At 42.3% G+C, this 14,639-nt stretch overlaps 1 non-coding gene across 1 annotated transcript; it reads right to left on the bottom strand.

The window, feature by feature from the left end:
- Window positions 1-835: 835 nt before the first annotated feature.
- LOC119924918 lies at window positions 836-973 on the bottom strand. Its single transcript, XR_005449596.1, has one exon. It is a non-coding gene; the product is annotated as a small nucleolar RNA SNORA7 (small nucleolar RNA).
- Window positions 974-14,639: the final 13,666 nt, after the last annotated feature.

The following is a 14,639-nucleotide window of genomic DNA, read 5'->3' as shown; positions in this document are numbered from 1 at the left end:
CCATCTTACCTATCTGATGGTTTTGACACCTGTCTACATGTTTTGTTTGGTTGTCCATCTCCCCCTTCTAGATTGTGAGCCCGTTATTGGGTAGGGACCGTCTCTATATGTTACCAACTTGTACTTCCCAAGCAGAGTACAGTGCTCTGCATACAGTAAGCGCTCAATAAATGCGATTGAATGAATGAAAGAATGAATGATCACCAACCCCTTGCCCACATCCTTTTAGCCTGTAACTCTTTCCCACTTCATATCCAACAGACCACCAGAATGTGAGTCTCTCCACATTCAAAGCCATCCTAAAATCATAGTGCCTCCAAGTGGCCTTCCTTGGCTAAGCCTTCATCTCCCTTATGCACCCTCCCTTTGTGTGGCCTACATGGTTGATATTCACCCCACCCTGAAGCATTTGATATTCACCCCCTTCAATCCCCCAGCACTTATGTCATTAGCCCTACTTTCTGCCCTTTCCCCTATCTGTAATTTATTTCAATGATTGCCACCCCCTCCAGTGTAAACTCCTATGGGAGGGGACTGTATCTAACAATGCTATATTGTATTATACTCACCTAAGCAATTAAGTACAATGCTCTGCACACAGTAAACACTCAAAAAATTGTCTTGTTTTATGCTGTCGAGTTGTCTCCGACCCATAGTGACACCTTGGATGCATCTCTCCCAGAATTCCCCACCTCCATCTATAATCTTTCCGGGAGTGTATCCTAAGAGTTTTCTTGGTAAAAAATATGGAAGTGGTTTACAATTGCTTCCTTCCATGCAATAAACTTGTGTCTCTCTTTCCCATGCCACTACTTCCCAGCACAGAAGAGTCTTAATTTGGAGCAGATTACCTTCCACTAACTAACCACTGGCCAAGCTAGGAATGGAATGGGTAGGTCTCTGCTTGACTCTCCCTCCCATAGTTGAGACTGGTAGAGTCCTGGAAACTCTCCAGATGTGACCCTGAGAGGATAAGCATGGACTTGGGAGTCAGAGGATGTGAGTTCTAATCCTACCTCCACCACTTGTCAGCTGTGTCACCTTGGGCAAGCCACTTAACTTCTCTGTGCCTCAGTTCCCTCATCTGTAAAATGGGGGTGAAGCCTGTGAGCCCCACGTGGGACAATCTGATTACCTCTTAACTACCCTAGTGCTTAGAACAGTGCCTGACACATAGTAAGCACTTAACAAATAGCGTCCTTATTATTACTCAACAAATACCATAATGATAATTGTAGTAGGCTTCAGACTGCCTTCCCTTCTAAATCCACCAAGCCACAGTTCTCCTATCTTCAAAGCCCATCTGAAAACTCACCTCTCCCAGGACGGTTTCTCTGAATAACATCCAGGTTGTATCAGCCCAGTACTCATCCCTAAAACTTGGATTTAAAAAACAATCCATACCACTTGTATATACAAGATCACTTTTTGACAAAATTGGGTTATGTTCTTTGAAAATGTAGTTGTATTGTGAATTATTATATTGTAGGGTACATTTTCCCATAAATTTACCTCTTATAAATTGGGATTTGAGCCAACACTTTTGGAAAAGTGACATGAGAGTCCTTTATGTGCCATATCCTGCAATGTTTTGTGTTTTTAAATTATTGTTCAGTCTATATTAAAGTAACTCAAATTATAACAATCTCAAATAAAAGGAGAGTTATATTATGATTATAAAAGTCTTTGCAGGTGGCGGTAGAAGTAGAAACTTGTTCTGCTGCCTGTGGTAGTGGTTTTTCAACAGCACTGAAGAATTTATCCAATTAAGATTGAACAACAGCCTTCTTCTTTTCCTCCTAAAGCACCTTGCAGTAGACCAACTACTTTTGAGCATCTTTACACACCTTTGAATTCCACTCTCCTCCAGGGTCTTCTTCTTCTTCAGTTTTATTTATAAGTTCATTCCTTTTCTTTAAAAAAAATTGATGCAAAATTTCAGAGAGTGGTGGAGAAACCCTAACTTCTTCATCTGATTGGCATCTTGTGACGATACGTTGTATTGCTAGTATGAGGCTCTTGGACAGCAATTTCCCTAAGATGTAAATTAACTCCTAGACATCGGCACCATCCATTTCTAAAGTGTGTCTTCCTCATTTCAGCAGATTCTCTGCTTAGGAGACTGTTCAATGCCTTGAAAATCTGACAAACTGTGAGCAGGACTTTTCTCAAGAAACATTCATTGTTGCTTGCTTAATCTCACCTCAGATTGGGAGGGGGCATGAAGGAATTTACTTCCCTGTACTGCTCACCCAGAGCACCTGTGTGAGTTGGGAATATGTATGGTGTAAGACATCCAACAAAATAGGTTGTATATTTAGGGTGGTTGTAGCTTGCAGTAGTTATAACCTGGGATATATATATATAATTTTACTTATATTACTTATTTTTTCACTTATCTATTCATCTGCTTAGTGAAAAGCACATGCCTGGGAGTGAAAGGAATGGGGTTTAAATTCTTACTCTGCCACTTGACTTTTGTGCCACCTTGGCCAAATCACTTAACTTCAGTTTCCTAATCTGTAAAATGGGGATTAAGAATAATGGTATTTGTTAAGTGCATATTATGTTCCAAGCACTGTACTAAGCACTGGGGTAGATACAAGATAACCAGGTCCCACATGGGGCTCACATCCTAAGTATGAGGTAGAACAGGTATTTCATTTTTTTAAGTATTTATTAAGCACTTGCTGTGTGCCGGGGACTCATCTAAGTCTTGGGGTAGATATAAACTAATCAGGTTGAACACAGCTCACAGCATTAATCCCCATTTTACAGATGAGATAACTGAGGCACAGGGAAGTTAAGTGACTTCCCCAAGGTCACACAGCAGACAAGTAGCAGAGCTGGGATAAGAACCCAGGCCCTCTGACTCCCAGGCCTGTGTTCTGCCCACTAAACCTTACTGCCTCCACTGATTAAATACCTCTTCTCCCTTCCCCTTAGTCTGTGAGCTCATGAGCGACTGACAATCTGGTCCGATTATCTCTAATTTTCCCCAGCACTTAGTACAATGCTTGGCATCGAGTAAGCACTTAATGAGTACAACTACTATCGCTATTATACTGTTGCTACTGCCATTTGTAGTTTCATCTGTTCTTCTGCTCCCATTTCCTGAAAAGAACTTGTCTGCCTTTAGATTGTAGGCTTCCTGAGGGTAGGGACTGTGTTTTTCTGATCTGTACTCTTCCAAGCACTTGGTACAATACTCTGCATACAATAGGCTCTCAATAATTTCTATTGGCTGACAAAGTCTGATTTTTCAATTTCAAGAAGGTTAAGTCCTGTCCAGAAATTCCCAGGTATTAATGAATATTCCCATATTCTCTCTAGACCTCAAAAGAGAGAGAAAGTGACTTTAAGTTCTGAGTTGCCCTTTAGAAGCAGTTTGGTCTAGTGGAAAGAGCATGAACTGGAGAGTCAGGAGACCTTGGTCCTAATTCTGACTCTTCTACTTGCCTGCTATGTGACCTCAGACCATGTCCTTAATCTCTCTGTGCCTCGGTTTCCTCATCTGTAAAATGGGGATTCTATGCCTGTTCTCCCTCCCCTTTAGACTGTAAGCCCCATGTGGGACAGCTTACTGTGCCAGATGTGATTATCTTGTAACTACTCCAGTGCTTATCACAATGGTTGGTACATAGTAAGTGCTTAACACATATTATTGTTATTCAGCAAAACATAGCATTCAATCAATCAATGGTATTTATTGAGTGCATACTGTGTGCAGAACACTATACTAAGTGCTTCAGAGAGTACAATATAACGGAGTTGGTAGACGTTTCTTGAGTACAAGAAGCTCACATTCCTCTTGCTGGGCAATTTACTTAAGGACACCATCTTCCTAAAGCCTGAGAATGTTGTTTGAACTTCAAAACCTATGTTCAAGGAAGAGGCAGTTCTCTGTAACTGAAAATGGATGATTTAGAGGAAGAAGCTTTGCCTGGGAAGACTATAGGGTCTGGGATCTCTGCTGCCTTCTGTTTTCTCATTTTCTATTCTTCCTTCCATTCCCCTTCCCAATTCAAGATTTGTCAAGAAAACCTGGAGAAGTTGTCAAAACCATGGGTTGATCAGGATCCTGGTAGGGCCGAATTGATTCAGAAGTTGCAAGTTGGTATTTTTTGGTGGCAGGCTTATAAATGCATTCGACTACAATGAGCATAAGTGAACACAATGAAAAGGAACTAAGTTATCGTATGCTATGCTTGCTAAATGAAGATAAATCTCTCCCAGGGCATAAATTAAGATGTAGCAAATGGGTTTGGATGCCGTTAAAAGAACTCCAGAGTATTAACAGTTGACAGTCATTTATAAATGATGACTTTTCTGCCTTAAGTATGTAAATGAAGAACAAAAGAAGAAATATTTTACAATTTACTTCAAAAGAGTTCCTTTCAAATTGCTCATTTAGAGGATAAACTAGTGCCTTGGCACTTTTGGAAGGAAGTTGCTCTTCCTCTGAAGCATCCAACGTAAATAATTTTCAGATTGGGAAGCCAGAAAGACAGATTATATTTTGCCTTTATGCCATGCCCTAGTGGTTTCTATAATTCTGGAAATATGTTTTGGAACTGTAAATTATTTATGGGAATATCCTTAATTTCATCATGTCCTTTGACATTCATTCAAGCACCCACACACACAAAGCAGTCATAGGAAGGGCAGGGCAGCCTGGGGATGTGTGTCTGACCCCTGTTTCCAGCCCCTACACACAACTTCCCTGATCTTCAGGTTCCTGATTTGTGTCACCACAGAGGGGTACATCACAACTAGAAAAGTGCTCTGAAATGAAAACTATGTCTGTCCTTAGGATAAACTGCTTCACCCCAAGTAATGATAATGACAATAATAATTATAATAATAATGATTTTAAAGGCTTACTGTATAACAAGCAAAATGCTAAGCACTGGGGTTAATACAAGATAATCAGGCCAGACACAGTCCCTGTTCCACAGGGAGTTCACAGTCTAAGGAGGGAGTGGGATTTAATCCCCATTTTACAGATAGGGAGACTGAAGCACAGAGAAGGTAAGCAGAACCTATGTGAAACTCAATTCACTCACCCTTCTTCAAGATGTTCTGCATCTTGGAGAGGTATTTACTGAAGCTACTGATTCACTCCCTCTTTTTCAGAGAAGCAGTGTGGTCTCGTGGAAAGAGCGTAGGCCTGGGAGTCAGATGACCAGTTATAATCCCAGCCCCAAAACATACATGCTGTGTGCTTGAGGCAAGTCACTTAACTTCTCTGTGACTCAGTTACCTCACCTGAAAAATGGTGATTAAGACTGTGAGCCGCATGCGGGACATGGACTGCGTCTAAACTCAGCCTCCTCTCTGATCTCCCATCCTCCTGTCTCTCCCCACTTCAATCTATACTTCATGTTGCTGCCTGGATCATCTTTGTGCAGAAATGCTCTGGGCATGTTACTCTCCTCCTTAAAAATCTCCAGTGGCTACCAATCAACCTGCGCATCAGGCAAAAACTCCTCACTCTCGGCTTCAAGGCTCTCCATCACCTCGCCCCCTCCCACCTCACCTCCCTTCTCTCCTTCTACGGCCCAGCCCACACCCTCCGCTCCTCTGCTGCTAATCTCCTCATCGTGCCTCGTTCTCACCTGTCCCGCCATTGACCCCCGGCCCACATCCTTCCCCTGGCCTGGAATGCCCTCCCTCTGCACAGCCGCCAAGCTAGCTCTCTTCCTCCCTTCAAAGCCCTACTGAGAGCTCACCTGCTCCAGGAGGCCTTCCCAGACTGAGCCCACTCCTTCCTCTCCCCCTCCCCATCCCCCGGCCTACTTCCTTCCCCTCCCCACAGCACCTGTATATATGTTTGTACAGATTTATTACTCTATTTATTTTACTTGTACATTTTTACTATCCTATTTATTTTATTTTGTTAATATGTTTTGCTGTCTGTCTCCCCCTTCTAGACTGTGAGCCCGCTATTGGGTAGGGACCGTCTCTATATGTCAACTTGTACTTCCCAAGCACTTAGTACAGTGCTCTGCACACCGTAAGTGCTCAATAAATACGATTGAATGAATGAATGAAAAACTGATTAACTTGTATCTGCTCTAGCACTTAGTAGAATGCCTGGCACATAGTAAATGCTCAACAAATGCTATTAAAAAAAGATACAAAACAGATTCCTTCCCTAATAGCCAGATGGAAATTTGATGCTTGGCCTTGTCTGAACTAAGCTTTATTCTGTTTACTGTCCTGTACTGATTCAACTGTAGGATGGTAAGTATTTTCTGATTTGGAGCTCTTGTGATGAGGACACTAAACTCTTTTAGGGAGAGATGATGTTTCTTATTTTCTTTATTATTCTCCTGTCAGGAGTGCAGTGTCATATACTTTATAAATGAACCTTGATATGTGGGCTTGTGATTCGAGAAAGTCACATTCCCTGAACCATTTCAGGAGTTGTTTAACTTTAGAAGCAACTGTTTCAAACCACTGAGACATCTTGACTAAAAGTACTTTACTTTAAAAACACACTGAAAATGTGAGTATCGCTTTATTAAGCATTTGATTATATTCTGCAGAAATGTCAAGATGAAAATTCCTGCACATGCTTGGACATGTTAATCCAGGGCAAATCCATCTTTTCCAATGCCCTGTTTGGCCAAAAAGAAGATTTGAGCACTTTGTTTTAAATAACTTTCCAAAATATTCCTGAAAGGAGATGGGAACGGAAAACTGTAATCCCAATAACTTCATCCAGAGCTAAAGGTCTGTTTTAATCATGGTCCTTCTCCATATTCCCTGTGCTAAATCTGTAGTTTCTGTAAGAAAACCTTTGTACTTTCCATGTGAAAATAAAATTTATTCTTATGTCACTGTCGTCTGTTTTCTGAGGTCTCAAGAGGTCAAATAGTTGTAAATCCATGAAATTATGTGCTTTTATCCTTAAGATAATGGTGAAAAGTAGTGCAGCCTAGTGGAAAAAGCACAGGCTTGAGAGTTAGAGGACCTGGGTTCTAATTCCAGATCTCCTAATTCTCTTCTGGGTGACTTTGCACAAGTCACTTAACTTCTCTGTGCCTCAGTTTCCTCATCTGTAAAATGAGGATTCAATATCTCTTCTCCCTTCCTGCTTGACTGTGAGTCCCATGAGGGACAGGGACTGTGTCAGACTGATTAACTTGTACCTACCTCAATGTTTAGAACATAGGGCTTAAAAATGCCATCATTAATTAATGTAATTAACCGTGGCTCTTTGGTCCTTCATCCCTTATTCTTGTTGACTCCCAAACCTCATGGAACCCTATCACATCAACATCAACCCGCATGGGTCATCCATGGATCAAGTCTGAATGAGCCAGAAAGTTCTGGTTGACTGAGGAGGGACAGACCAGGGAAGAATCTCAATCCATTTTTGCAGTCCTGACTGTAGCAACTGGGGAAAGCTTACACTCACACTGGAGAAGACCAAAAATCCACAATTCTTGGAAACACGCAAGGTGGAATTTGGGGGATATTTAGCTCAGCCAATATTAATAAGCTGAAGTGCTAAACAAGGGGTGGGAGGTAGAAGGAGTAGGCCACTGAAACCTTAGAAAGAACCCACTACCTGAAACAAGACTGTTTTTCCGTTGGGTCAATAGGAATTTATTGTGCTTCTTTGTTACTTGCCTCCATCAAACTGCTACATCACTGCTGCTCCTGTCTAATTTGCACTGCTATCCTGCCTATTAAGTAACAGAAACGGGCTGGTGTCTAGGCTCCTTTTTAGACTGTAAGCTCGTTGTTCAGAGGGAACGTGTCTACCGACCTTGTTGTATTGTACTCTCCAAGCGCTTAATATAATGCTCTGCACACAGTAAGCACTCAATAAATACTGATTGTTGATTTATTGATTAATAGCCTATAGAAAGATGGAGCAGGACCACCAGCTGCTCTGGATGAGGGAACCATCCAAAGGAAAAGGGAAGCAGACATCTGGAATCTCAGCTGGGAGATCAGCTGGAGTAGCCACACTGCTGGGTTGCTGGGTGGTGATCGCTATTCCTTGGCCTATTCATTCATTCATTCATTCCTTCAATCGTATTTATTGAGCACTTACTGTGTACAGAGCACTGTATTAAGTGCTTGGAAAGTACAATTTGGCAACCATGTACTTTCCAATGTACAATTCAGCCTATTGATTTTGGATGCATCTGGATTTTCCATCTGTGGATTTGGCTTTTTCTGATAAAGAAAGATCGTGCCTTTCATCAAGTTATGCTGAGAGCTTATGTTATTGTTTCCATCTAGGTCTTGATGGTGATATAGCTTTCCTGTTGCTGCAAGACAATCTTCTCTTCCTGATCTCTTCTGTTCCCTTGCCATCTGAGGTGAGCACTGCATGCCTTTTTCTTGAACACAGAGGATGCTGTTGGGAGCCACTTTTGTCTCTCTGGCAACAAGAACTGAGAATAGAGCTGTCTCTGTTTCATATCATTTGAGTATGGGGTGGGGTAGGGGAAGATGGAGCTAGGCCTCTGCTGATTTGCTTTTTTAGAGTAGTAATGATAGGATGCACTGTAGTCAGTCAATTGTATTTATTGAGTGCTTAGTGCATGCAGAGCACTATACTAGTTGCTTGGGATGGTACAATATAACAATATAACAAGACACATTCCCTGCCCACAGTGAGCTTACAGTCTAGAGAGGGAGGCAGACATTAATATAAATTCATTCATTCATTCACTTATTCAATCGTATTTATTGAGCACTTACTGTGTGCAGAGCACTGTACTAAGCTCTTGGGAAGTACAAGTTGAATTAATACAAGTTAATTCATACAAGTACGAGTAATTAATACAAGTTGAATAAATAAAATATAATTACAGGCATGTACAAAGTGCTGTGGGGCTCGTAGGGGAGATGAATAAAGGGAGCAAGTCAGTGCAACATAGAAGGGAGTGGAAGAAGAGGAAAGGAGGGCTTAGTCAGAGAAGGCCTCTTGGAGAAGATGTGCCTTCGATAAGGCTTTGAAGGTAGGAAGAGTAATTCTCTGTCAGATATGAAAAAGAAGGGCATTCCAGGCCATAGGCAGGATGTGGGCAAGAGGTCAGTGGTGAGATAGATGAGATCAAGGTGCAGTGAGAAAGTTGGCATTAAAGGAGCGAAGTATGCAGGCTGGGTTCTGGTAGGAGAGTAGTGAGGTGAGGTAGGAGGGGACAAGGTGATTGAGTACCATCCGCACTCTCTCAACTGGTCCTCTGTGACACAAGTGATGAGATACTTGGAAGCAATTGTGGGTGCAAGCAATCAATCGGTGGTATTTATAGAGTGCTTACTGTTTGTGAAGCACTGAACTAAGCGCTTGGGAGAGTACAAGACAACAGAGTTGGTAGATTCGATCCCTTTCCACAAGGACTTTACTGTTTAACACCTGGTGTGGTTATAGAAATAAAATATCTCTGAGTCCTAATCAGCAGCAGACACCATTTAAGCTTCATATAGGTTAAGTCATGGCTGAGCAAGGTCCACAAAGTGGCTTTAATATAGATTGGGATGTTTCATTGCTTTCTTGCCAAGAACAGTGGAAAAGAAAAAGAAACCCCAAATGAAACCAAAGGATAGAAACATAACTGAAGTATTTTGGAAAGAGAGAAGAAACATGAAATGAAGTGAGAGGATCCAAAGAGAAAGATGTATAGAAGCAGTATGGCCTAAAGGAAAAAGCATGGGCCTTGGAGCCAGAGGACCTGGGTTCTAATTCTGACTCCACTAATTGCCTGCTTTGTAATCTTGCACAACACTTAACTTTTCTGTGTCTCAGTTTCCTCATCTGTAAAATGAGGTTTAAATACCTGTTCTCTTCCTATTTAGAATGTGAGGCCCATTTGGGACAGGGACAGTGTCCAACTTTATCAACTTGTACCTTCTCCATCACTTAGTACAGTGCTTGGCATATAATAAGTGCATTAAAAAATTCCAAGGATTATTATATGAATTATGTAGGGAGAGTGGGGAATTTAACCAGCAGTAGCGGTCCTGGGCATATTCTCACAGTCTGTATATGCGGTAAGGATTAATATTATGGGGTCCTGTCTGAATCCCCAGGTCTGGCTGGATGAGGAAGGAAGAGTCTAACCAATCTATTTGCCTAATTAATAATGAATATTTTGGGGATGGACACTCATTTATTTTTCTCAAAATAACCTTCCCAAATGCTTTGTCACAGAAGTGGGATGAAGCTGGAGCAGTGAGCCCGTTGTTGAGCAGGGACCGTCTCCATATGTTGCCAACTTGTACTTCCCAAGTGCTTAGTACAGTGCTCTGCACACAGTAAGTGCTCAGTAAATACAATTGAATGAATGATTGAATGTGGGGTAATTGATGTTGCTTAATTAATGAAGAAAGAGATTGGTGTTGAGCAGAGACATAATAATAATAATAGTAATTGAGGTATTTGTTAGTATATGTAGCTCTGCCACTTGTCCGCTGTGTGGCCTTCTCTGTGCCTCAGTTACCTATCTATAAAATGGAGATTGAGACTGGGAGCCCCATGTGGAACAGGGACTGTTTCCAATCCCAGTGCTTAGTTCAATACCTGGCCCACATTAAGTGCTTAACAAATACCACAATTATTAAGTGTTTTCTATATGCAAAGCACTTACTGAACACTGGGGCAAATACAAGACTACTAGGTCGGAATCAGTTCCTGTCAGAAGTGGGGCTCATAGTCTTTATGGTAAGGAGAACAGGTATTGAATCTCCATTTTACAGACAAAGTCACTGAGGTACAAAGCAGTAAAGTGATTTGCCCAAGGCCACACAGTAGACAAGTGTCAAGGCTGGAAGTACAACCTAGGTCCCCTGAAATGCAGATCTGTAGTTTTTCCACTAGTCCATGATGCTTTCCCACATAGAGGAAGGCCCTACTTTGGCAGACAGGGTGGGGCTGGTGGGGGAAAGATTTTGTTGGGTGAAAAAGGAAAGTGATGGAACTGGAGGAGGAATGATTGAGCATTGGGAAATAATATTTTTTGGCTAGAAGGGAAGATGCAGATCAAGTCACATGGGAGGCGTTGGAGGATAGGTCCTCCATCCAGCAACTGGACAGCATAATCATCATCATCATCATCACTATTTATTGAGCACTTACTGTGTCCATTGCACTGTATTAAGTGCATGGGAAAGTAATAATAGCAATAATAATGTTGGTATTTGCTAAGCACTTATTATGTGCCAAGCACTGTTCTAAGTACTGGTTGGGGTGGGGAGGATACAAGGTAATCAGGTTGTCCCACGTGGAGCTCACAGTCTTCATCCCCATTTTACAGATGAGGGAACTGAGGCCCAGAGAAGTTAAGTGACTTACCCAAGGTCACACAGCTGACAAGTGGCAGAGCTGGAATTAGAACCCACGACCTCAGGCTCCCAAGCCCGTGCTCTTTCCACTAGGCCACGCTGCGTCTTGAATACAACAGAGCCATTAGGCACATTCTCTGCTCACAACAGGGTTACCATTTAGAGGATAGGGCCAGAGACAATGGTGAAAACTGTAGGGTGTATTGAAGAGGGGAAAGTCTGGAACCTTGGGCTTCTGTGGGGATAAAATTACAGTTGATTGGTTGAGTGGGATCAGAGTTTTGGCAAGAGGACAAAGAGGGTCAGGGATAATGATGATGAGAGATCAAAGATCAACCCCAGATTCAGGAATGAGCAAGATAACAGTGCAGCCATCTTGGACAGTGAAGAGATTTTGTTTTGTTTTGTTTAGGCCAGAAGCTTGCAGAAAATAGCGAGAACTAAACCGGCAAAATGCAGAACAGTTCTGGGAAGGGAAAACAAGTAGTAGTTATTAGTTTTTATTACAAGTGCTTTGGATCCAACCTGCCAAAATAAACAGTCTAAAAATAAAGGCACTAAACAACACTGTGTTGGCTCCAGGGGTGTTTAGTTTAAAATCCTTGCAGACTAGTACTGGCTGTTTATTGAATACTTATGAAAAAGAAGAGGTTTAATTAGTGTGGCACTTAGAAACTGTGTGTTTGGGGGTAGTGGTTGGTGGTGGAGAGAGAGAGGGGAACAGATGCCTGTTATTGTAAGTTTCTTTGCAACAGAACCCATCTGAGTAATGTTAATATCCTCAGTACTCCAATTATCCTCACAGTCACTTCCACCCTTATGCTTTATGCTCCCTAGCATAAAGCTACCATTTATTATCCATTCAGATTTTTTACCTAGCCTCTTATTTTGTTTAAATAAACATTTCTCCTTAGCAACACACTTCAGCTAAAGTCTGTCAGTCAATATAACATCTAAATTAATGATTGGAACTAGAAAGTGATTATGAAGAATCAGAAAACAAAGGAAAAAAATCCAAAGAATGTCAAGGATTGCTTAGGGATATTAGATAAGGAAACTCACTAAGAAGCAAGCTCATTAAATGAAAGAATGAAAGTATGAGAAAATGGCTGCTTGAGATTAAGTCCCGGCAGAAGCTTTGCTCTGAAACTTCATTTTTCTTATGGCTATCAGGGAAATCAAAAGTTGATGTTGATCATCCAGTTGAATTTCCTGGCTCCCTCATGCTAGGGATTCTGAAAGCAAGCCAACCTTTCTGGTTTTCTTAACCCAAGCTATTAGAAAAGTCACTCTAATAGCTTCACCTTCTGGCATTTTAGTGGGAGAAATGAAGTTTATGCTTTACCAGTTCTCACAATCTGCCATTCCAGACACCACATGATTATCCATTAATGCCTGATCTGAAAGACTGTGCCCAACTTACTGTGTCCCTTGGAGTTTTTGGATTAGAGTTCTTTACCGAGTCTCACTCTTCCCTGGTCTTTCTGAGCCTCACTCTTCACTGTCCTCACTGAGCCACACGTTTCCTTGGCCTGGACGAACCTCATTCTTCCTCCGCCTGACTGAACCTCACTCATCCCTGGCTTTAATCAAGCCCCAGCTGCAGAGCAAGGTTCATTTAGTTTTCAGGCCCAGCTTAGAGAAACAGCAGAAATACAGCAGTGCCACAGTGACATGCCTGCTGCTGTTCCCTGAGGGGGCTCTGAGATTGTAAACTATTTGAGGGTAGGATGCTTAACATCTTCCATTTCTTCAGGAGGCCCCCAGTATGAACCTGTGAACCCCATAGTTCAGCACTGCTGACTGACTAGTCTTAGTCTCTTGTAGACCAGGCTCAGGATGAGGTAGCACAGGAGGGGCAGGAGAGAGGGGTTCCTGTGTTCAGGCATGGGGGGCTGTTATGTGAGCTAGCTGTTTTTTCTCAGACTTAGCTGCTGCCAGTGAATTCAGTTACGGGAAGAAGCACAGCCTAGTAGAAAAAGCATAAGCCAGGACGTCACAGGACCTGGATTGTAATCATTCATTCATTCAATCGTATTTATTGAGCACTTACTGGGTGCAGAGCACTGTACTAAGGGCTTGGGAAGTACAAGTTGGCAACGTATAGAGACGGTCCCTACCCAAAAACGGGCTCACAGTCTAGAAGGGGGAAACAGACAACAAAGCAAAACATGTGGACAGGTGTCAAGTCATCAGAATAAGAAGAAATAAAGCTAGATGCACATCATTAAAAAAATAATAGAATAGTAAATATGTACAAGTAAAATGAATAGAGTAATAAATCTGTACAAACATATATACAGGTGCTGTGGGGAGGTGATGGATGAGCTGGAGTGGAGCAAGTGTCCCAGAGTTTAAGAGAGGAAATGGGCAGCTGCGGGTTGGAGGGGATGTCAGGTCATCGGGAACGTCCTTGTGGCTAGTCAAGTCCCCAAGACATAGTGTAGGAGAGAAGTTGCTCAGAAAAGTGGAGGTGAAACCTCAGCCCACCTCTCCTCTTCCATTTTCCCTGGGCCCCACAGCTAGATTGAAATGGGAACAATCAACGGTTTTTTTCAGGAAGGATGGGATGTGGACCTAGTGGGATGGGTACAAGATCCCCACAATCTATTCCCAGCTCTGCTACTGACCTGCTGTGTGATCCTGGGCAAGCCACTTTACCTCTCTGAGCCTGTTTCCTTCTTTGTAAAATGGGGAGACAATAGATTGTGACCCGCTGTGGTCAGGGATTATGCCCAATCTAATAAAATGGAATCTATCCCAGCACTTTTAACAAATACTGTAACTAATGGCTGTAGTGGGTGGTAGAGGTGGAGGACATGGGCTTCAGAGGAAGAGAAGATGAGGGACAAGAGGGAATGGGACGGTGAGGAGGCCAACCCTTCCCCATGCCAACCAACCCTCCCTCCAGCTCTGCCACTTGTCCTTTGTGTGTGTGAGACCTTGGGCAAGTATATCTATGAGAAGCAGCGTGGCTCAATGGAAAGAGCACGGGCTTGGGAGTCAGAGGTCATGGGTTCAAATCCCAGCTCTGCCAATTGTCAGCTGTGTGACCTTGGGCAAGTCACTGCAGTTCTCTGGGCCTCAGTTCCTTCATCTGTAAAATGGGGATTAAGACTGTGAGCCCCCTGTGGGACAACCTGATCACCTTGTAACCTCCCCAGTGCTTGGAACAGTGCTTTGCACATAGTAAGTGCTTAGTAAATGTCATCACTATTATTATTATTGCTATTATTATTATTTATTTATATTGATGCTATTGATGTCTGTTTACTTGTTTTGATGTCTGTCTCCCCCTTTCTAGATGGTAAGCCCATTGTTGTCACTCT

This window comes from Tachyglossus aculeatus, chromosome 2, assembly GCF_015852505.1.
Source record: "Tachyglossus aculeatus isolate mTacAcu1 chromosome 2, mTacAcu1.pri, whole genome shotgun sequence".
In the NCBI taxonomy this organism is placed as follows: Eukaryota; Metazoa; Chordata; class Mammalia; order Monotremata; family Tachyglossidae; genus Tachyglossus; species Tachyglossus aculeatus.
Note: the sequence above shows the minus strand (reverse complement) of the source record. Positions and strands in the feature narration are given on the sequence as shown.